Genomic DNA, 23,762 nt, shown 5'->3' with positions numbered 1-23,762 from the left:
TATGAAATAACAACGTCTCCACCATTTCTAGTGCACTCTTTATCTCGTGCTGAGTGGTTTGGTATTCTTCCGCACGGTTTGGCGTTATTACGGTATTACTCGCTTCAGGTTGTAATCTGAATTCTCTCTCTCTGTCTGGAGACCATTTAAAGAGCACTCTGGACCGCTTGAATGGACAAGTAAGGTAAAAAAAATATTTATTTATATTACAAATTTGTTCGCACGTCTTACATTTTGGGTACAGTGACAGCAGACGTAGTGGTTTGCTAGATAGCAACTAACTAACTAACTCGCTAGCTAGCTGTTAGCCATACTGGCGTTAGCTTGCAACAAACTCCTTAACAGGCGCCTCAGAGCTGGAGCAGTGTAAAAGATTGAAATATTTCACAGACGGTTTATTTTTCTTTCATTTCGCGTCCAAGTTATAATTTTATTCCTCAGTGTTACTAGCAGGGTTGTCAGCTTTGAACTTGCCACCCACGACAACCTCTTTAAATAAAAAAACAAAACTTTTTTTTTTAAATTTATTATTGAATTGAGTATGTGTTTAAACATTTATTAGAACAGAAATGCTATGAAATGTGCTTCCCCCCCCCGTGGACGTTCAGACCCCGCATACTACCTCACTGCTTAGTGTGTGAGTGGAGTAAATCTCCTTAGGGTTTTGTACATACTGTTTAGTATGCTAGTTTTTTTTTTTTTTAAAGAAAGTCTCGTGCAAGTCTCGCGATATTTCCTTACTCTAGTGCAGGGGCGATTTCTCAGAGACAACAAGGGAAGCCGAGCTTCCCCTAAAATTCTCTCCCCAAACTGCGGCATCTATGACGTTGAATTCTCATTAAAACGATAACTTGCATAACATAATATATGCCCAAGATTGTATTTACGTTCATAACTATCCTGTAGCTTATTTGAGTGATGTCTGACGAGCTTGCAGTTCACTATGAGAATCACCTTTGCTGCCAGGCTGTAACCAGCGTTGCCAGATACTGCTGACGTTTTCCAGCCAAAATATGTTCAAAACCCGCCAAAATGCACTTAAAACCGCCCAATCTGGCAACACTGGCTGTAACCTTTCTTATTTCAATGGGCTCTATGGCTGGCAGCCGGGTATCCGTTGCAGTCCTATGGCTACATTCACACTGCAGGCTGAAGTGACTCAAATCCGATCTCTTCGCCCGTATGTGACCTGTATCCGATCTTTTATTGACAATATGAACGACACAGATCCGATTTTTTCAAATCCGACCCAGGCCGTTTGGATATGTGGTCCTAATTCCGATTCCTATCCGCTCTTTTCATATGCGACTTCAGTCTGAACCGCCAGGTCGCATTCATCCGACTTACACGTCATCAACAAGCCACAAACGTCACTATTCTGCGCTGAAGTAGGCGGCGGGTCTCTCAAAAAAAGTTACAACAACATGGCGCATAATCACGGGCGCAGATAGAGGGTGGGACGGGTGGGATTTGTCCCACCCAGATTTCAATTCACCTCGCTCGGTCCCCCCCACTTATAGGGAGGAAAAAAACGTCTATGCTGTCTTTCTTTGCATAAGGCAAACCTCACGGAAAAATCAAAAGACTAATTACCATTCGGTTTATTGAGGTGCACAGCAGTACATACGTAGTTGCAGCAACTCACATAAAACAAAGACTGATATTCGGTTGGTTGAGCTGCGCAGACTGCACAGGTTGCGAGCTCGAGCTTGGTTGCTATGGTTACTAACAACAAGTTTGACAGGCATATCGGGGTTGGGGTTGGTTTGCTGGCAGCTTTGTCCCCCCCAGTTCAAAAAACGTATCTGCGCCCCTGCGCATGACATCAATGCGAGGGACGCTTCGGGCTGTGAAGGTTCTGAATCTTCTCAATGGAAGGACGCAGAGGTTAGGGAGCTGATTTCCATTTGGGGGGATGCAGCTATTCAAGCTAGATTGGATGGGTCATACCGTAACCGGGCGGTTTTACTTCCGTAAACACTGGCCATGCTCACTGCTTGTGACGTCGTCGTATCCTGCAATGCGCATGCGGAACACTTTTAGGTCGCTTTTCGTTCATACTGAGGATCACATACAAGTCGCATATATTTGTTAATGTGAACGACCTCACAAAAAAATGGGGTTTCACAAAAAAATCGGAATTGAGCATTAAGCCTTGCAGTGTGAATGTAGCGTAAGAGACGGCTCTGAACAGCCAATTTCGGCTAGTTGTTATTGGTTAAAATCGACAAAATCGTCACTTCCAGGGAAGCCGGGCTGATAAAGGATTATTGGAGGTGGTGTTTGAAAGACATGAGGAGGGTGGGCTCTGCAGGGGCGCAGATAGGATTTTTGAACTGGGGGGGGACTGAGCTGTCAGCAAATGATTCCATTTTGTGTGTATGTGTATATATATACACTACCGTTCAAAAGTTTGGGGTCACTTTGAAATGTCCTTATTTTTGAAAGAAAAGCACTGTTCTTTTCAATGAAGATCACTTTAAACTAATCAGAAATCCACTCTATACATTGCTAATGTGCTAAATGACTATTCTAGCTGCAAATGTCTGGTTTTTGGTGCAATATCTCCATAGGTGTATAGAGGCCCATTTCCAGCAACTCTCACTCCAGTGTTCTAATGGTACAATGTGTTTGCTCATTGCCTCAGAAGGCTAATGGATGATTAGAAAACCCTTGTACAATCATGTTAGCACAGCTGAAAACAGTTGAGCTCTTTAGAGAAGCTATAAAACTGACCTTCCTTTGAGCAGATTGAGTTTCTGGAGCATCACATTATTTTGTGGGGTCGATTAAATGCTCAAAATGGCCAGAAAAATGTCTTGACTATATTTTCTGTTCATTTTACGACTTATGGTGGTAAATAAAAGTGTGACTTTTCATGGAAAACACAAAATTGTCTGGGTGACCCCAAACTTTTGAACGGTAGTGTGTATACATGTTATTTCACCTCCCTCACTGCCATCACCAGGAACTACCTGCAGGCCAGGACAATGATAACATTTTAACACAGCCTATGGAAATCCAAAGTTTACACATTATCATCACGCACAGAAACTGCAAAACTAGTTTTAAAACCGCTAAGTTCCAACTGTTAAACATAGCGAGATGCTGGGCTACGTGTGTGTGTGTGTGTGTGTGTGTGTGTAAAGTGTAAACCAGTGCATCCTGACTTTCTAACTATGCCTGTGTGTTGCGTGAGCGGCAGTCAGTCAACAACTCTTCGCAAAGTTTCCTTATGAAACAATAAGCTCGCTGAAATTATGGCAGGGAACGCCAGATTAAACATTAAAACTGCCTTCTGAGCACTGTATCTACAGGCTGCCACCGAAAGAAGGAAGCTACCAGAAAGGCATCTCTACTCCGTACGATTTTACTTTCACTACGACATTACTTTGAACAGACTATCAAAAAATTGCAAGGTGATATGATAAAGTAAGGCACAGTTTACTTACAGTCTTTTTTTTTTTTTTTAAACGATGCAATCGTTTTCTGCCTTTTGGCACCCTTCATCATGCCGTGTTGGGGTCCTGAACTAGGAGGCGCTGTCCCCGATATGCCTGTCAAACTTGTTGTGGGTAACCATAGCAACCAAGCTCGAGCTCGCAACCTGTGCAGTCTGCGCAGTTGCAACTATGTATACACTGCTGTGCACCTCAATAAACCGAATGGTAATTAGTCTTTTGATTTTTCCGTGAGGTTTGCCTTATGCAAAGAAAGACAGCATAGACGTTTTTTCCTCCCTATAAGTGGGGGGGACCGAACGAGGTGAATTTAAATCTGGGTGGGACGAATCCCACCCGTCCCCGTCCCCCCATCTGCGCCCGTGGGGTTCTGTACTTCGGCGTCGGCGAGGAACACGGAAGTAGGGTATTAGGCAGAAAAAGAAATTTACCAGTCAAAAATAATATTTTATATAATCCTGATAAGCGCCGCAGGTGCGAAGACGAGCGCTGCAGGCGCGAAGTCCCTCTAGGGGGGTCTGGGGGCATGCCCCCCCAGAAAATTTTTGAAATTTAGACTTCATTTCCTGCATTCTAGGACATTTTCAGGGTGAAATGGCGTGTAATTTTTGATCAGAAATATTGCATATTTTTACTTTGTATTTTTTTCAGTTTCACTCCTGAATGTATCAGATGTATGTATGGTGTTTGATTTGGTAACAAAAGTGAAAAGAAAATAAACAACAATGAATTGTATATAATCTTTTGATCTAGTTACAGTATTTAATAAAAAAAAACAACCCAACAGTATTCTATTTTACCATACCCCAATGAAACCCCCTTGTTAATCAATGTATCACACATACCTTTTCTGTCTTTTTGTGGAAAAACGAATCAGTTTTTGTCACATTCAATTTGGGGCGTTTGTTGGGATTCATCTTGATCCAGAAGAGTGAGTCAGCAAAAAAAAATGTGGTTCTCCCGCCAAGAAAGAGGAAACTACAACGCAGGGTGTTTGGCAATTTTCGACCAATCAGAATTCGCGATTTATTCAGTCCGCATGTTACAAGATTCAGTGCGGGCCAAAATGGCGGAAACGATGAAATATTCTGATTTTTCATTTCAAGTTTTCAGTATTTTTCGTATTAAACTGTGTTTCTTACGATTTGTAAATGATGGCGGAACCACACACGGACTGGCCATCGGGAGTAGCGGGAGTTTTCCCGGTGGGCCGGTGGTTCAGTGTGGGCCAGCGGAGAAAAAAAAAAAAAAAAAAAACAGTTGCGCGCTGGCCTTTAATATGATGAGCAATGTTAACAGTTTCTTTAACAAACTGTTAACATTGCTTATCATATTAAAGGCCAGCGCGCAACTGTAATAAGCAATGTTAACAGTTTGTTAAAGAAACTGTTAACATTGCTTATCATATTAAAGGCCAGCGCGCAACTGTTTTTTTTTTTTTTTTTCTCTGCCGGCCCACACTGAACCACCAGCCCACCGGGAAAACTCCCGCTACTCCCGATGGCCAGTCCGTGTGTGGGCGGAACATAACTGGATTTATCGGACGACATGTGGGAGTATTCATGTGCGAAAATTTTCGGCATTATCGTCCGTTTCAGTATCCGTCTGTGTGTATACTTGCCCGTTGAAATCGGCAATCACCCGTCAAATTTACGGGTGGACGGGTCTCTGCCTAATACCTTACACGGAAGCATGATCAATCAGTCCCGAGCGGATGTCGAGAAAGTGTAGTCGTGTGCCAAAGTGCTGTCCGAATTTCTTTTCATATAAACGTTTCTTCTCATTGATGTCTCTGTACATTACTCTGTAAATAAATGTAAATATTACTCGTTGTGCTCCGTTAACTTTCATCCATTCTATCAGTTTGATCATTCGTGAATTCACTCGTTTATTTCATTTGTAGTTCAATCTGGTTGTAGGCTAGCTTGAGCCTTATTGGGATCTGCAGTGCTAGCTGCTAACAGAAATTGGTGAAGTCTCTGGAAAGCACAACCAGCTGGTATGACAGGGTCACAGACCATTTTCTGGAAAAGGAGCGGAGGGCAGAATTTGTGTATAAATAGTGTTCATGTTCATGAATCTGAAGTGTGTATATTGTTCAGTAATGTTGAGAATGGTGGGCTCTGTGTTATAGGTTATACCTGGGTATAATATTCAAGGTTCTGTGTGTTGCATAGCCTACCTGGTTATGGATTTCCAGACTGTGTTGCAGAAGATGTTCAAGGATGTGTTGCACAGCTGGGTGTTGTGTTAAAGACTCTGTGTTGCATATCAGGGTATGATGTTCAAGGCTCTTCGTTGAATAGCCAGTGATTTTTGGATGTTTGATATTTTTGATTAAGGATATGAGGCACTAGCCTGGCAAGCCAGACTATAACATGAAATGTACAAGCAAAAATACTTTCTGCCACTAGGTAGGGTTGTCTAGTTCACTATGCTAATGGGGCACACCTTTCTATGCTTTGATATCCGGCCTACAGGGTTTACGATGAATGCGTAAAATGGGCTTCCCCTGTTTTAAAAACCAGCAGCCGCCACTGCTCTTGTGAAGCGCGTGCTCGTGCAGCTCCAATTAGACGCTTTTAGTTTCATTTCAATAAAATACCTGAATCTCTTAGTGGGACACATGGGAATAGTGTGTGTAATTCAGTTTATAGCACTCCCCCCCCCCCCCCCCCCCCCCCCCCAAAAAAAAAAAAAAAAAATTAATAACTGACAGCAGTGCACCTCTTTGTATGACACCCCAATATTCCTCGATTAGGTCTGTGAAACTATGGAATCCATTTTGTGCCAAAATGTTCATACAATACTTTTGAAATATCAAACAAAAACGACAAATCAAAATACAAAAAAAGTCAATTTTTTTTAGACTGGCAAACAAATTATTTGTGTAATCGTGCAAAATATCAGTCTATTACTCTTCAGAAACCTTTTATTTTTGTTCCGCGTCTTTCTCAGTTTTGTTTGACGTAATTTATTTTGGTTGCGATTCCAGCTTTCTCATTTGCGCTCCTGGACTTTTTGCTTGCAGTTTTGGCACAAACTTCACGTGTGGGCGGGCTGTCCAGGAATGCATTCCCATTGGCTAACTTGTGTTTGACTGACAGCTACGCTCAGCCATTCCCTACTCGGATTCTGGCGGACTGTTTGACGAGTGACCGATCCATTGACGGTCAACAAAGATCGAGTGGACTTCAGTGGCGACTATGATGTTGTTGAATTAATTCAAAGTGTAAGTGCGGGACAAATGTGTTGTACGTGTTGCAGTAGTGCACATTATGCAGGTGTTTCGTGGCAAGTCAAATGTTAGACTTAGCTCCACTACCCAATATAATAGCTGTCTTGCTAACGTTAAACACGCCTGCATAATGTGTACTACTGCAACACATTTGTCCCGCACTTACACTTTGTTGAATTAATTCAATATCATAGTCGCCACTGAAGTCCACTCGATCCTTGTTTACCGTCAATGGATCGCTCACTCGTCAAACAGTCCGCCAGAATCCGAGTAGGAAATGGCCGCAACAGCCTCCGGGGGAATGGCTGAGCGTAGCTGTCAGTCAAACACAAGTTAGCCAATGGGAATGCATTCCTGGACAGCCCGCCCACACGTGAAGTTTGTGCCAAAACTGCAAGCAAAAAGTCCGGGAGCGCAAACGAGAAAGCTGGAATCGCAGCCAAAATAAATTACGTCAAACAAAACTGAGAAAGACGCGGAACAAAAATAAAAGGTTTCTGAAGAGTAATAGACTGATATTTTGCACGATTACATTAATAATTTGTTTGCCAGTCTAAAAAAAAATTGACTTTTTTTGTATTTTGATTTGTCGTTTTTGTTTGATATTTCAAAAGTATTGTATGAACATTTTGGCACAAAATTGATTCCATATGAAACCACCTTCATGATCTCCCAAGCTCTGCAGGTCCATAAAAGTGCTCCAGTCCTCCAGGTGGCACTGTTGAAACATCACGACACGCTCACTTGAGTGCAGGAAGAAGATTCACTCACGCTGCTCAAAGTCATGGGCATCTGGATACAGTGTGCATACTTGCATAGTATTAGTCCATAAAAAGCAGTATGCACTCGCAGCAGAACTGTACCTGGGTGACCTCCAGCCGTAGTATATGAACGTACAACACTTGCGACGGTATCCCATAATTCATCTGGTGCTCCAGATAACCGAAGATGATTCCTCTGGGTAAAATAGTAGGACCGTGGCTGTCCGAGCCTGAATCTGGTTGTTGCAGCGGCGTACAGATGTGCCAGGACTTCTTTTTGTTTCGTGGCTTTACGTCATCTGAGTCAGAGGACAGGTAAGATGGAGGTGGGGTACAGCTGACTTATTACTTGTTCATGTACTGCAGTGGAGATCAGAATTAGAGAACAACCTACAGTGGTGCTTGAAAGTCTGTGAATCCTTTAGAATTTTCTATATTTCTGCATAAGTATGACCGAAAACATCAGATTTTCACACAAGTCCTAAAAGTAGATAAAGAGAACCCAGTTAAACAAATGAGACAAAAATATTATACTTGGTCATTTATTTATTGAGGAAAATGATCCAATATTACATATCTGTGAGTGGCAAAAGTATGTGAACCTCTCGGATTAGCAGTTAATTTGAAGGTGAAATTAGAGTCAGGTGTTTTCAATCAATGGGATGACAATCAGGTGTGAGTGGGCACCCTGTTTTATTTAAAGAACAGGGATCTATCAAAGTCTGATCTTCACAACACATGCTTGTGGAAGTGTATCATGGCACGAACAAAGGAGATTTCTGAGGACCTCAGAAAAAGTGTTGTTGATGCTCATCAGGCTGGAAAAGGTTACAAAACCATCTGGAAAGAGTTTGGACTCCACCAATCCACAGTCAGACAGATTGTGTACAAATGGAGGAAATTCAAGACCATTGTTACCCTCTGCAGGAGTGGTCATCCAACAAAGATCATGCCAAGAGCAAGGCGTGTAATAGTCGGCGAGGTCACAAAGGACCCCAGGGTAACTTCTAAGCAACTGAAGGCCTCTCTCACATTGGCTAATGTTAATGTTCATGAGTCCACCATCAGGAGAACACTGAACAACAATGGTGTGCATGGCAGGGTTGCAAGGAGAAAGCTACTGCTCTCCAAAAAGAACATTGCTGCTCATCTGCAGTTTGCTAAAGATCACATGGACAAGCCAGAAGGCTATTGGAAAAAATGTTTTGTGGATGGATGAGACCAAAATGGAACTTTTTGGTTTAAATGAGAAGTGTTGTGTTTGGAGAAAGGAAAACACTGCATTCCACAAGCTGTTCTGTACGGAGGAATGGGCTAAAATTCCTCCAAGCCGGTGTGCAGGACTGATCAACAGTTACCGGAAACGTTTAGTTGCTGTTATTGCTGCACAAGGGGGTCACACCAGATACTGAAGGCAAAGGTTCACATACTTTTGCCACTCACAGATATGTAATATTGGATCATTTTCCTCAATAAATAAATGACCAAGTATAATATTTTTGTCTCATTTGTTTAACTGGGTTCTCTTTATCTACTTTTAGGACTTGTGTGAAAATCTGATGATGTTTTAGGTCCTTTTAATGCAGGAATATAGAAAATTCTAAAGGGTTCACAAACTTTCAAACACCGCCGTAAGTATGAAAAACGAGAGTGTTCTGCGAGCAGTAGGCTGAAGCACACTATCGCTAAAAGGAGCTGTGTTGGGCTGGAACGGTTGGCTAAATAGCCGCTCACATTAGCGCGGAGAGCTTTCACACTGTAGACCAAGGGTGCCCGATTTGGGACCCACGGGCCAAGTTTGGCCCATGTTCCGTTTTTTTTGGCCCGCCTCATTTTTCCCGTCTGTGCCAGCCGCTGGGAATTTCTGTCCCAACCGCTCCGAAGAGTTGCCTGCAGTTCACTTTCTGACCACAGTTTTATAAGGGGGGACAAGGGGGGGCGCTGTTGAGTTGCTGGCTCTTCTGCCTGTCAGCAGGCTCATGACGCAAGCGAGGAGCAGAGGTTACGATGGAGTGCTGTGTTAGGCAGTGGCACATGGATAAAAGAAAATTCAAAAATAGTTGGCAAGATTATTTTTTTTTCACGGAAATTGATTCCTCGGCAGTTTGCCTTATCTGTAGACAGAGAGTGGCAGTTTTGAAAGAATACAACATCCGTATACATTATGAAACAAACGATTTACCTCAGTTTGCGAAATACAGTGGTGAAATAAGAAAGCAGAAGGCTAGCGAACTGTTAGCCAGGCTCAGTGCCCAACAACGCACGTTACTGCAGCCGTCATCTGCTCAAGAAAATGCAACTAAGGCCAGCTATAAGATCGGCGCAATGATGGCGAAATCTGGGAGATCTTTGTCATGTGGAGAGTTTGTTAAAAGTTGCCTGACTGTGGCTGCAGAGACTGTGTCCCCGAGCCAGACACGGGCCTTTTCGCAAATTAGTTTATCATGGAACACAGTTACCCGCTGCATCGAGGACATGGCTGAGGATCTCAGAGAAGAGATCGTTGGTAAAGCATCCAGATTTACGGCCTTTTTTAGTGCTTGTGATGAGAGCACCGACATATGTGACTATGCACAATTGATGGCGTTTTTTTCGGAGTCAGTGAGGATTTTGAAGGGACACAGGAGCTGGCTGGCCTTGAGACACTTTCAGGTACAACACGAGGGAAATGTTGTGTTGTGTTCTATATTGCTCAGTTCACATTGTCCAATTCCATACCTAATACTCAATCTAATTTCACATTCCGTCTAAAGTAAATTCTCTCTGGTTTCATAAGTTGGGCAATCCAGCTGGTTTCAAATGGCTTAAAAGGCACAGTGTTACAAGGGCATGTGTTATTGCTCAATTCACATTTTAGTTAATTTTTAAATAGAATTGTATATTTGGTTGTCCTGGACCTTATCCAACTGTTTTCAACTTGTTCAAGCTACCGAAGCACTTTTTGTAATATAGTCTTCCAGTGGCGGCTGGTAGTCTTTCAAACAGGGGAGGCTGGTCGGTTACGATATTTCCAGATTTTAACAGAAAAAACATCAATTTTGCCCATACTCTTGCCTCTGATCTGGCTGATTGTTGGCAGGGTCACAAACTGTGAAATAACAGGTTCTTTTGGCCCATTAGCCTACTGTCCAATATACATGATGGTGGTGTTGGGGGGGGGTATTTTAACATTTTATATTTTAAAATTGTGGCATGTTGTTTAAAAAGTGATCATTATTGAAAGCAGCTCTTTGTCAGGAACCTCAGCATTCAATGACACTTTCCCTATATTTTACTTATTTTGACTGAGAAAAGTTTTATTGACAATTTTGATAACCCTTCACTTTTAATCCAGGTCTGTAGTGTGAAATGTTCTCGGCTGTGTTTTTGTTTAAAAATGTTTTCCAAATTGTAGCTGTGTTTAATTCATATCCAGAAAAATATATATTCCAATATAATATACTCAGCATAAACATTTTAAATAGATTCTATATTTTGGTCCATCCATGACATATTACTAAAGGAGCCTATTTACTGTTGTTGATGTGGATCACTTGCTGTTAGCCAATTCACTTTCTCGTACCAGGAGAGCTGAAAGGAATGAGTATTATTCCCTACCTTTTTCACCAAGTCAATTTGAGACGTTGGTCTACCCTGCTCTTTAATTTTAATTTTTTCCTCGAAAGGAAGACTGGCAAATGGCTTCGCCAAAATTAAATCAGCAATGCTTGGCCTCCGTGCGCAGCTTTCTTGCTAGCTGACTAGCCCCCTCAAGTTCAAGTTCAGTCACTCAAATAAACGAAATTTCTGGAACTAAGATAGCAAACTTGACAACACTATATTTACACTTTATTTACAATGAAAATATATACAAACTAAAAAAGCTGGTAGAAACTGTATGTAATGAATGAAATCGAAACGTAAGCTGATCTCTTACAATACACCACAGCACTTGCGAATCCGCATGGGACTGAACTGAAATTCACTGCTGCCTGTCTATATTTGAAACGAGCGGTCAATCAAAGAAAATATCCGGCCGCTTTCACCAATCACCAGTCTCCTCGCGGAAAGCTTTGCCATGTCCCTCCCACTGTGAGGCTCGGAGTCCGTAGGCGGGCATTTTCGCAGTATTTGTCCAATAACCGTCTTGCATTTTGAGATTGAAAAGCGCAGAGCTCCCAAATGCCATTGAAGTGCACTGAGGCTGGGCTGCATCGTGCTGTCACGAGGGGGAAAAACTCACGCACACGTTAGGTGAACTGGGGAAAGTTATAACGGAATGATTTCGCACTGTAGTTGGGTTGAGCACGTACATTTCTATGATTGGATGTTCGTCATTTTTAGAGGAGGCTGAGCCTCCCTCGTTGTCTTAGAGCAATCGGCCGTGAGTCTGAAATGTTGCTTTCCTTTCAAATATGTTTCTACCTCTTAAAATAAGCCATGTGGATGTTCTGTCATCTTCTGAAATTAATAAAGGTAGGCCTACTATAAATATACAATATGTGTTTAATTGCTTTAAACATTTGAGTTTAATGATCTTAGCCTATATAAAAATGACACGTTTCAATAAAATGTAAGGTAACATAATGTGGACGTTCGTTTTTTTGGCCCGCGGCCCACCCACAGAATTAATTTTTGGCCCATTGTAGAGAAGAATTTGGGCACCCTTGCTGTAGACAATCTTAGCGTGCACATTACATGTCGTCAGCGTTACCATGACAACATGGAGCGCATGAGTCCAGTCAGCATGTTCAGCTTTCTAACAGTGCTCTTTTTTTTTTTTTAAATATATTATTCTCTCCCCAGTGGTGTGTCTTTCCTGGCTTTATTATTTATTAATTTTGCATTCATATTTTGCAACGATTTCACACCTCTGTCTCAAATGGCCCCTGTTTGCTCCGCTACTGTTTAAAAACCTGCTGTCTCCCTTGTATACCTCTCATAAGGTATGACGTGATTTCATTGGCAAATCGCTGCCGCCTTGCGCGAGTTTGCTGTTTAACTGGAAGCAAGTGTGCTACGGGGCTACTACGTATGTTTTAACTATTAGTTTTAAAAGATGTGTATGCATTTTTACTGTTAATATGGTTGAAATGGTTGCTACAGCAAGTGGAGGTCTGCGATGCTGTGGTTTGCAGCATGGGGTTCGCATGAGCAATCAAGAAAGTCATCATCTGACAACAGTGCATTATATAATAACGCTGTTTTATTACCAGAACACCACTAATCAAAAGTTTAAATGAGTTCTGTTGCAGTTAAGGGAAAAAACCAAACCCCTACAGACTGCATTTACTGCACAAATGCCCTTTATCACTCTGTTGTCTTGTACTTTTGTTGCTATGTGACATAATGTACTAATGTTGCCATATGACATAAATAAGCACACAATCAGTTTGTATCCCTGATAGTCAGTTTGACTTTGTTTTGAGAATTGAACTTGATTGTCTTTTTTTTTTTTTTTTTTTTTGGGAAGGGCGGGGGTAGGGCAGGTTGTAATGCTTCGTGTTGGTCTAAAAATTTTTTCATAATGGTCTTAAGTCTAAAAAAGGTCTAAAATTTAACTTACTGAATCCTGCAAGAACCCTGACTTGTGTGTATATGTGTGTGTGTGGTGTATATGTGTGTGTGTATATATATATATATATATATATATATATATATATATATATATATATATATATATAAAAAAGGGCTGTAACGATACACCCAACTTTCGATTCGTATCGCGATTTTTGACCCACGATTCGATACGCCCACGATTTTTTTTAAAAATGTTTTTTTAAAGTAGTAAATTTGACTTATTAACATTTACTTACTTACATTAACTATTTTAATAAATAATTCAGACCACCGCAGAGAATGAGTAATATGTATGCAAAAATGAACAAATGTATATCCAAAGATTGTTTTATTTCTCAAAATAATACTGTTGAGCCGGAAGCTCTTTTTTTCGGTTCTGAAAAAGTCATTTTTCCAAATCGTGAATCGTGTAAATCCGTTAAGAGTTTTTTTTTGGGGGGGGTGGCTCTCACTGTCTCACTCTCATAGAGCCAATGATTTTCTGTGATCGCGGAAAACAGGTGGAAATTACGGAATTTTTACGGTGAAACATTGCTCGCGTGTCAAAATGTAACTGCCGCAGAAGGCTTCCGCCCAAGCAGACATGCCTTCAGTGTTGCCAGATATTGCTAACGTTTTCCACCCCAAAATATGTTTAAAACCAGCCAAAAAGCACCTAAACCTGCCCAATCTGGCAACACTGCATGCCTTTCCGGTCAAGTGATTGTGATTGGCTTGTGGCACACCTAGCCAGCCAATGAGCTGCTTGTTTACAGATTCGCTCCCCGCGTCGCAACCAGAATGGCGACCGCTTAAAAGAAATGAATGCTCTGCCAGTGGCGAGTGTGGAAGTTGCGTGACTCGCAGAAGATTGTCGCAGGTCGGCGAAAAAACGACTTACTAATAGATATAAAAAAATAAAAGTAATTTAAGTAAGTTTAAAATGTAATTTAAATAAAAAGTAAAGTATTCATAAATTGAAGTTTGGAAGCACCTCTGTTTTTGGGCTGAGGAGAAGTTTGAAAGGGTGTACCGCGATTCTGCCTTCTTGTATCGTGATACGGATCGTGGCTCTGCGTATCGCGATTTCGATACGCATATCGTTACAGCCCTATACACACACACACACACACACACACACACACACACATACATATATATATATATATATATATATATATATATATATATATATATATATATATTAATTAGTGCTGTCAAGCGATTAAAATATTTAATCGCGATTAATGTCGCGACTGTCATAGTTAACTCGCGATTAATCGCACATTTTTGTCACATGAAAAACCATTGTAATTCTCTTATCAGCATAAAGTGAATGGGCTTGCTCACCGTTTGAACTACGGGGGTACACGAGGGATCCGAGATCCCCTGAAACAGACATGAGATCCCTTGAAAACATGATTTGGGAAATGTTGGGGGGTCTCTAAAATATTGGCAAAATGATGTTTATTGACAGAGCAATCGTGTGTAACGGGAAGCATTTGCATATCCGAAGTGAGCGCGCGATGGACATCCGCGCTCTGAGACAAGCGCAAGCACCCCCCCAAGGGAAAAAAAGGGACCCCCCCCGAAAATATCAGCATAGTTCGAACACTGGTTGTACCAATGTTTTTTTTTTTTAATTTATTGCAGAGCATAACATGTCTTGTCACAGCCACTGCAAAGTGGGGCTGGAGCTGCCGATGGGAAAACGAAAAACTTAAGCCGAGCACCGTGGCTCTTCGGGGGAGGGCAGAGGACTCTGGCTGTGCGGGGCGTGGCATCATGTCACAGAGCGTTAATCTCGCGATAAAAAAAATTATCACCGTTAAAATTGAGTCAAGTTAACACGTTAATAATGCGACATTTTTGACAGCACTTTTTATATATATGTGTGTGTGTATGTGTGTGTGTATATATATATATATATATATATATATATATATATATATATATATATATATATATATATATATATATATACACACATATATGTACACACACACACACACACACACACACACACACATAGATATATATATATATATATATATATATATATATATATATATATATATATATATATATATATATATACATACACACACATATATATGTGTATTAATATAAAATGTGTGTGTAATAATACTCCTAATGACAAACTGAACACCTGTCGCATCAACAACAAACTGGTAAGTTAGGAGGAAGGTTCTTTCGCTGACGTCATATCGCTCCTCCTCCTCATTCGTCTCCTGGGTGCTGCAGCCCCATCAAATTTGCCCAAATAGCCGCGTTTTTTATCATAACTTTGTAAAATAGGCGCCTTCGTGAATTAATATATGGATCATTGGGAATGACTTATGTTATAAAACATCGCCAAAGATGTCAAAAACGTGTCATCAGACCTTTAACAACTTTCAGATTTTGCACAGCTGCAAATGCTGCCTTGTAGCCGTCTGGGTTGACCACGGCCTCAAAGAAGCTCGTTCGGCGGTAGCTGCTGCACTCGCCCGGATGGTCGTCGTCTTTAAGATCTTGTGATGGTGAAAGAACACACTTAGAACTTGCTTCTTTGAAGGCAGTTAGCTTCCAGTTATTTCACTTTCCACACTGCCAAGTAACCCCACAGATGACTTACTTCTAGTTGCAATCGCCAAGTCAGCCATTGCGCAGTCAGAGGTTAATCAGTGGCGTCTAACAGTACTGTCTGTGCAACCGAGATCTCATCTTTTCTAATCCTTTAGTATTGATCTATTTCACTGACAGACAGACAGTGGTTGTCATGGATACGGCTTTTTTTTTTGTCAATACTGCCATTAAAAGGATACGTTACGAATGACTATCAGTCTATCGTTTTAAATTTCAAGGTCATTGATCAACCTTTTTAAAATTTTACACAATTTTATTTATTGGCGCATATTGATGGGATGAGAGTGGATAATTAAATATATCACAAAATAAGGACCACCCTAATACAGGGGTGGGTATAAAAAAAAAAAAAAAACACTCTAAGCCCCGAGTGTCCCTGAGCACATCGGATGGTGGCGGTATTACAGGGATCGGTAAAAACCCGTCAAAGTGAGGATGCAGTCAGCCAGTGAGCGACTGAAGGGAGCTATGTTTCGACAGCATGGCATGTTGAGCTCCCGTGGCAAACGTGATGTGATTCTGTGTTTTGGTTCGTAAATCGATGGGAAAATCTGATTCCTTCACTGTTGGTTGGTCCAAGACACTTCTCAACTTCTATTCAGTTGTAAATCGAGTTTTGTGTTGACAGAGGCTAAAGGGAGTCCTAATACCTCTTTTGAATCACTCCATGCTGAAATGAGCTCAAACTAAAGGGGTTTATTTTAGCCCGATGGTGCACGAAACCAAGTCTTTCTGATTTAGAATGGAATGGAGAGGCCTAGCTGTCATGTGTATACACTGCCGTTCAAAAGTTTGGGGTCACTTTGAAATGTCCTTATTTTTGAAAGAAAAGCACTGTTCTTTTCAATGAAGATCACTTTAAACTAATCAGAAATGCACTCTATACATTGCTAATGTGGTAAATGACTATTCTCGCTAAATTCTACTAAATGTCTGGTTTTTGGTGCAATATCAACATAGGTGTATAGAGGCCCATTTCCAGCAACTCTCACTCCAGTGTTCTAGAATAGAATAGAATGCCTTTGTCACTATACACATGTACAATGAGATTAAAGCATCTCCAATAACAGTGCAAACAGCATGGAGAGAGGGAGGAACGGGGGGGGGAAGGGGAAGAAGAAAAAAAAGGGGGGGTGTAAGGTGCACAGTCTAAGGGCCTCTGCATGCTTGTGCGACAAGGCTTTCGCAGATAGCTTTTCGCAGACAATTGTAATTTATCGTTGAGCGGGGAGCAATAGGCGTGCGCGATGTTATTCACCGCCACAACGCAAGGGGGCGCGAAGTCGCTAGGAGTAGTTGGTGGGTGTGGTTAGTGGAGTGTTTATCCTCCAGTTACTTATGACTAGAACTGGAGTCGTATAGATGTACGTACTTCCTCACTTCCTCGATCAACCGCTCTTTGTGCTGCTCCATCTTTGCTCGTGTTTTTAAAAATGCCGGTCGTGAAAACAAACCAAACCGGGGAAGTAGGGAAGCGGAAGTGCGTGTACAGCGGATGTAGAGTGGACCAGTCAGAGCCCTCTTGTCTGCAAGGCTTCTGCGGTGGTCACAATTTTTGGGAGGTGCGCGCAGAGCGTCTGCAAAGGTGGGGGTACGGCTGGGCGATATGGAGAAAAAAAATCTCGATATATTTTTGCGATATCTCGATATGCGATATATATCTCGGTATCTATGCAGGAAAAACAACCCCCAAAAAACAGACACACCAAATTCAGCAAGATGTGTTTTTTTTTTTTTTTTTTTTATTGAAGTGCAAACAGGTAGGCAGCCAAGTGCCTAGAGGTAGACAGGTACTAGTAACAAAGTGCTTGTGCACCATTTTTAACATGAATTATCAAACCAAGGAAGTAGTATATTAGTATATTGCCTTATTTTAATTACAAACATAAAACCTGAGGGTAGGCAGTTCTTATAAAGTGCGTCTTAAACATTTAAGTAACAAAAAAAACCCCTCATTTCATAAATATTAATTTGACTTATAGAAATAATACATATTGCCTTCCTTTTCCTTAAAAACAAAACTCAAACTCCTCTCACCACATTAACTCTCAGCCTGGCACACTCCTCGTACAAAAGTTTGTGGCGTACCTGTAAATGGTTGAACAGGTTCGTGGTGCTCGACGCTTTGGTTGCCACCAATTTCTTGCATTCCCGGCAGTAGACCTCTTTCTGTTGTTCGTCCGATGGTTTAAAACCAAAATATCTCCATATAATGGAGCCATTTGTCCTTTTTTTTGGTACGAGTTCTGCCGCCTCCGGGCTTTCTGTGGGCGCCGCCATGTTGAATGAGTTAACGCGCCGCCTACACGTGAGGGGAGGGGGTACAAACACAAGAAGGAGGCGGGGCAGGCAGCACCATAGCACAGTGAAGGAAATTAAGCACAGTGGCGAAATCATATTAATTTAGAGCATTATCTCTATATATACGATATGCCAAAATCTTTTTCGTGTTCATAAAACATATCGATATATCTCAAATCTCGATATATCGCCCACCCCTAGGTGGGGGGGGCTACGCAGACGCCATCTGCGAGGACTGTGTTGTCAGCATAAATTGGCCTTGAGGTGTATTCTAATGGTACAATGTGTTTGCTCATTGCCTCAGAAGGCTAATGGATGATTAGAAAACCCTTGTACAATCATGTTAGCACAGCTGAAAACAGTTGAGCTCTTTAGAGAAGCTATAAAACTGACCTTCCTTTGAGCAGATTGAGTTTCTGGAGCATCACATTTGTGGGGTCGATTAAATGCTCAAAATGGCCAGAAAAATGTCTTGACTATATTTTCTATTCATTTTACGACTTATGGTGGTAAATAAAAGTGTGACTTTTCATGGAAAACACACAATTGTCTGGGTGACCCCAAACTTTTGAACGGTAGTGTACATATTTGAATTGTGCCAGTTTGCTTGGTATAAACCTGTATTAAGTTCTCTAACGCTACATTCACACTGCAAGGCTTAATGCTCAATTCCGATTTTTTTGTGAAATCCGATTTTTTTTGTGAGGTCGTTCACATTAACAAATATATGCGACTTGTATGTGATCCTCAGTATGAACGAAAAGCGACCTAAAAGTGTTCCGCATGCGCATTGCAGGATACGACGACGTCACACGCAGTGAGCATGGCCAGTGTTTACGGAAGTAAAACCGCCCGGTTGCGGTATGACCCATCCAATCTAGCTTGAATAGCTGCATCCCCCCAAATGGAAATCAGCTCCCTAACCTCTGCGTCCTTCCATTGAGAAGATTCAGAACCTTCACAGCCCAAAGCGTCCCTCGCATTGATGTCATGCGCAGGGGCGCAGATACGTTTTTTGAACTGGGGGGGACAAAGCTGCCAGCAAACCAACCCCGATATGCCTGTCAAACTTGTTGTTAGTAACCATAGCAACCAAGCTCGAGCTCGCAACCTGTGCAGTCTGCGCAGCTCAACCAACCGAATATCAGTCTTTGTTTTATGTGAATTGTTGCAACTATGTATGTACTGCTGTGCACCTCAATAAACCGAATGGTAATTAGTCTTTTGATTTTTCCATGAGGTTTGCCTTATGCAAAGAAAGACAGCATAGACGTTTTTTCCTCCCTATAAGTGGGGGGGACCGAGCGAGGTGAATTTAAATCTGGGTGGGACAAGTCCCCCCCCCCCCCCCCCCCCCATCTGCGCCCGTGATTATGCGCCATGTTGTAACTTTTTTTGAGAGACCCGCCACCTACTTCAGCGCAGAATAGTGACGTTTGTGGCTTGTTGATGACGTGTAAGTCGGATGAATGCGACCTGGCGGTTCAGACTGAAGTCGCATATGAAAAGATCGGATAGGAATCGGAATTAGGACCACATATCCAAACAGCCTGGGTCGGATTTGAAAAAATCGGATGTGTCGTTCATATTGTCAATAAAAGATCGGATACAGGTCACATATGGGCGAAAAGATCGGATTTGAGTCACTTCAGCCTGCAGTGTGAACGTAGCCTAAGTCAGTAACTAAGAAAATATACAGACAAAGTGAAGAATACTACTTTGACTTGATTTTTCAAGGGGGGAAAAAAACCCGGGGGAATGTTTTTCAGAACCCAGCGGGAACGCTGCAGCCATCCGTGGTTAGGAGGCAAAGGAGCAAATTTGTCTGCTCTCAGGGTTCTCCACTTTTTTCAAAAATACAAGGTGGTGGAGGGGGCGGGGCCACAGTGGAGGGCCAGGGGGACAAAGTCCCCCTGAAGCTGATGGACTTTGAGCTTTTTTTGACAGTGAAGCTGGCCAATAAGTGGATAGGAAATGCTAAATCATTTGACAAAAAACTAGCACGTTCTTACTGTTATTGTCAATGTGAAATCTGGGTCATTTGACATTTCAGTTGAGACTGATGCGCCTGTTGTGCATCCCTGAATTATTATTATTTCTGTGTGAAAAATAAATGAACTTCCATGCATAAACAAAATACCCAAGGCCATCCTTAAAAAAAAAAAAAAAAATCTGTTTCCTGTCCACCGGGTGGGCAAAAAAAATTTCAGTCGGGAGGGAGGGATTTATTTATTTTTATTTATTTATTTTATTATATATGGATGGATAAGAAATCGCAATGCTGTGTTTGCTTTTTCTTTCAGTACTTTTTTTTATTACAAAAGCAGACACATTTAATAAAATGACCGTTTAATCAACTGAAACTTGTACAAAAACTAAGTTAGCATTTTAAATGCTGACTGCAACATTTGCAAAACTTTTACAAAGGTACTTAAAATGTCCGACACACGGACTTTTTGTAGTTCTAAATCGAGCGTTAGGCCGAGTTCGGATGAAATTACACTATTAAAATAATCACTGAATGATTTTTTCTGAATCTTTACTATTTTGTTGTTCGCTAGAATACCATTTTGCGATTTCACACTTAAGCAAATGTTTGAAAACTCCGGATCTCCTTCCTTCATGGTGGCTGCCATTTTTTTTGTGCCGCATGCGCAGAGCTGATTCGACAGGGCTTTCCACAAGCGCCGGCTACTTTTAATGACTATTATTTTTGTAGCCCACAGGCTCTAAATATTAATTTTCGATTTTAATAAAATAAAATGTTTATCTAACGGACTGACAATAATGTCAAACTGAACCGTTGATCAAGGGAGAGTAACTCATCCGCGCCCCGACATGCGGTGTGCGCGCGCACTCTGCGCATGCTCAGTTGCGTGAATGTGTCATGCACCGAAAATAAGAGATTTACAAGCCAGGAACGCCTCGTGATGCAATACGCAAGAAAAGAAAGATTTACTGCCATTTTACTTTGTATTTGAGTAAAGTGAATAAATAAATGGTCTGTGGAAAATACATTTAATCCTGGGAACTGCGCGCACAGGAGTTTTTGTGGTTACCCGGCTGGCTACTTATTTGTCATTGCTGGCTAGTATGAGCCCTAGTGGAAAGCCCTGGGAATGCGGAAATGTCAAGTTCGATTTTAGATTTACGAACCCGAAAAAAATGTCGAAAAACCAGCGTTAAGAAAAAATTTCAACCGCACAAACGGCACTCGCCCGGCCGGTGGACTGGAAACAGAACATTTTTTAATAATGGCCTTACGGAAGCTGTTCAGACATTCTCTGCATGATGTGCACCATCATTTATTTAAAAAAAAAAAGTGAATCGGAGTGTAAAAGACTTCATTCTGTTTGGTAACTGGCCCAAATCAGTACCAGATCAATATATCAGTAATAATTGGATCATCCGGCCAGTTACAGATTGGGTTTCACAGATGGGAGATGATGATGATGATGATGATGATCCAGTTGGGAGATTCTGATCATCGCTGTTGTTTTGTTGTGTAAAATCGGATTTGTGGCAGAAACACCATAGATACATAGTGTATTGCACATTTGATTAGAGAGGAATACAAACAACCTTCCCTGTGCTCGTCATAACATCCCTGCTGCAGATCAGGAGATCGGACGCTTGTGCTGAAAAATGTGTTTACGTCTGATAATTGAAGCAGCTGTGGAGTGCATTTGGACCACACACACACACACACACACACTCGCTTGTTCTTGGCTCGACTCGTGTTTGTACTCTCTTGAGAGATGATCTGTGTGAAGCGTATGACTCAGACTTTTGAAAGCATGCCGAGTTTGAACGGACTAGAGTTAACTTTTTTTTTTTTTTGGGTCCAAGGGCTCAGGACATCCTTCATCCAGCCTTGCTGCAAAGAAATGACCAAGATGAACAGAATAATAATCCAGGAGGCGTACACGCAGGGACGTAATGCGCTTCCAGGGCTTAAAGGAAACCTTCACCCAGGAGAGAAGCGCATTAAATGTGTTCGTGTTGATTTTGGTTTTTGCTTTTTGCACACGGCATTTAATAGCCCAAAAAAAAGTCTAAATGATCTCAAGCTCATGAAAAACAAAGCAGCTTCTTTCTCTCTCACTGCTCTGCTAATGAAGAATCCAGAACAGATGTAGTGGAGGAGCAGAGATGAAGCTCAGAACGCAATGCAGCCATGTGTCAAAGTCGAAGCTGGACACGAAAGAGCGAAAGCGCTGCTGCATCTCTAGAGAAGGAGTGACCGCTAAAGCCCCCGGTACCACTATTAGCTGATTGATTGATTGGGATTGTGAGTGCAATGAATTATTTTTCTATTTAGCCAAAACACTTGGCTTATTTCACCTACAATTTATTTTTATTTATTTATTGTTTACAAGTAGTCCGGGTAACGGAGCTACTTTCGTCTTCCAGCTTTCTGGTAAAAGTCCACCTAGTCTGTCTTTTTTTTTTGTCAGATTTGGACAGAATTAAAAAAAAAAATGGCTGTCCCGTCCATAAGTATTCCAGCTTTCTGCCCCGCTGTGAGGTTTTGTTTATTTCGTGGATTACAGTAAGGCTTCCTGGGTCCTAAACCACGTCAGAAATTTCACACGGTTTGAAGGAGACATCCTTTGCATCATATTTAGCAGACAGACACTGAACGCGCGTCGGTGTTTTTCCGAAACTCGACACCACCAGGGAGCTCTGTGGATGAGCTCAACTCTTGGGTAATTCTTATTTCTAGGATCTGATGAGCAAAGCGGTTGAGCGTTCCAGGTTCATATGCCGCTTGGAAGATCAGAATGGTTCTGACTTGTTTCAAAAGTGAGCAGGATCAGAATCTGTCTCGCGGTTCATGCTTGGGCCTGGTAGTAGTGGTGTGTGAGATGTTGGGCTTGAGATTTATTTATTTATTTATTTATTTATTTTTGTAGTAATACTGTGCATGAATCCCATTTTGAATAAACCCACTGAAGCCAGTTCGTACCGAAAGCATCTCCGAGAATGAGTCTACTTCAACTTGGGGGAAGTCATGGCTGAAAAGTTAGAGAAGCAGCTTTGGGACCAAAAGGTTGCTGGTTCAATTCCCTGGACCTGCAGGAATGGCTGAAGTGGCCTTGAGCAAGGCACCTAACCTCCACCTGCTCCCCAGGCTGCTCTGGGTTATGTTGTATGTCACTCTGGATAAGAGCGTCTGCTAAATGCTTCTTACGTAATGTAACTTGAGTTAATGTTGAAACCAGTGACCCTTAAAATGTGGACAACGTGGGTCCATTCTCTTCTCATCCATGTCAACCTATACGGAATGTCCGTATTTTATACCGATTTGATTCAATAAACGTAGTATAGAGATCTTGCAGTCACGTGACCGGAAAGTACACAACCCCCATCTTGTCGGTCAAAAACACCGCTGAATACTGCTGCACTCGTGTACAGAATGGATCAATTTCAACCGACGGACTACACGGCTCATTTTTCTAATGAACAGATAACTAGATACATGTCTAAAATAAACGATCTACAGATTTGTGACCCTTATGGCTTACCGGACGGAGTTTTCACGACCGGATTTTGAACTGCCAGCGGAATACCCGGACGTGTATGATTACCTCATTAACTTTCCCTTGCTGTTCAGTGGTGAAGCACTGCGTGCTTATAAATCTCTGGACAGTTATCTTTACAGAAATTCAGGATTTGTCAGCGACTCAGATGTGGCATCTTGTAAACAAGAAAATAACAATCCTCATTGGATGGGTAAGTCACTTAAGTATTGAGTATAGCACTGACCAGCCGATTATAGAATAGAATAAGGTAATTCCAAATCGTCCGTCT

At 41.6% G+C, this 23,762-nt stretch overlaps 1 protein-coding gene across 1 annotated transcript in view; it reads left to right on the top strand.

Moving 5' to 3' along the window:
- The first annotated feature begins 56 nt into the window (after positions 1 to 56).
- klhl20 (kelch-like family member 20) overlaps positions 57 to 23,762 on the top strand; it is a 71,668-nt gene continuing 47,962 nt past the window's right edge. Inside the window, exon 1 of the mRNA XM_060931281.1 lies at positions 57 to 184. The gene's annotated coding sequence lies outside the window, so the exon portion shown is untranslated. The remainder of the gene's footprint in view (positions 185 to 23,762) is intronic.

Source organism: Neoarius graeffei, chromosome 1 (genome assembly GCF_027579695.1).
Source record: "Neoarius graeffei isolate fNeoGra1 chromosome 1, fNeoGra1.pri, whole genome shotgun sequence".
Classification (NCBI taxonomy): Eukaryota; Metazoa; Chordata; class Actinopteri; order Siluriformes; family Ariidae; genus Neoarius; species Neoarius graeffei.
Note: the sequence above shows the minus strand (reverse complement) of the source record. Positions and strands in the feature narration are given on the sequence as shown.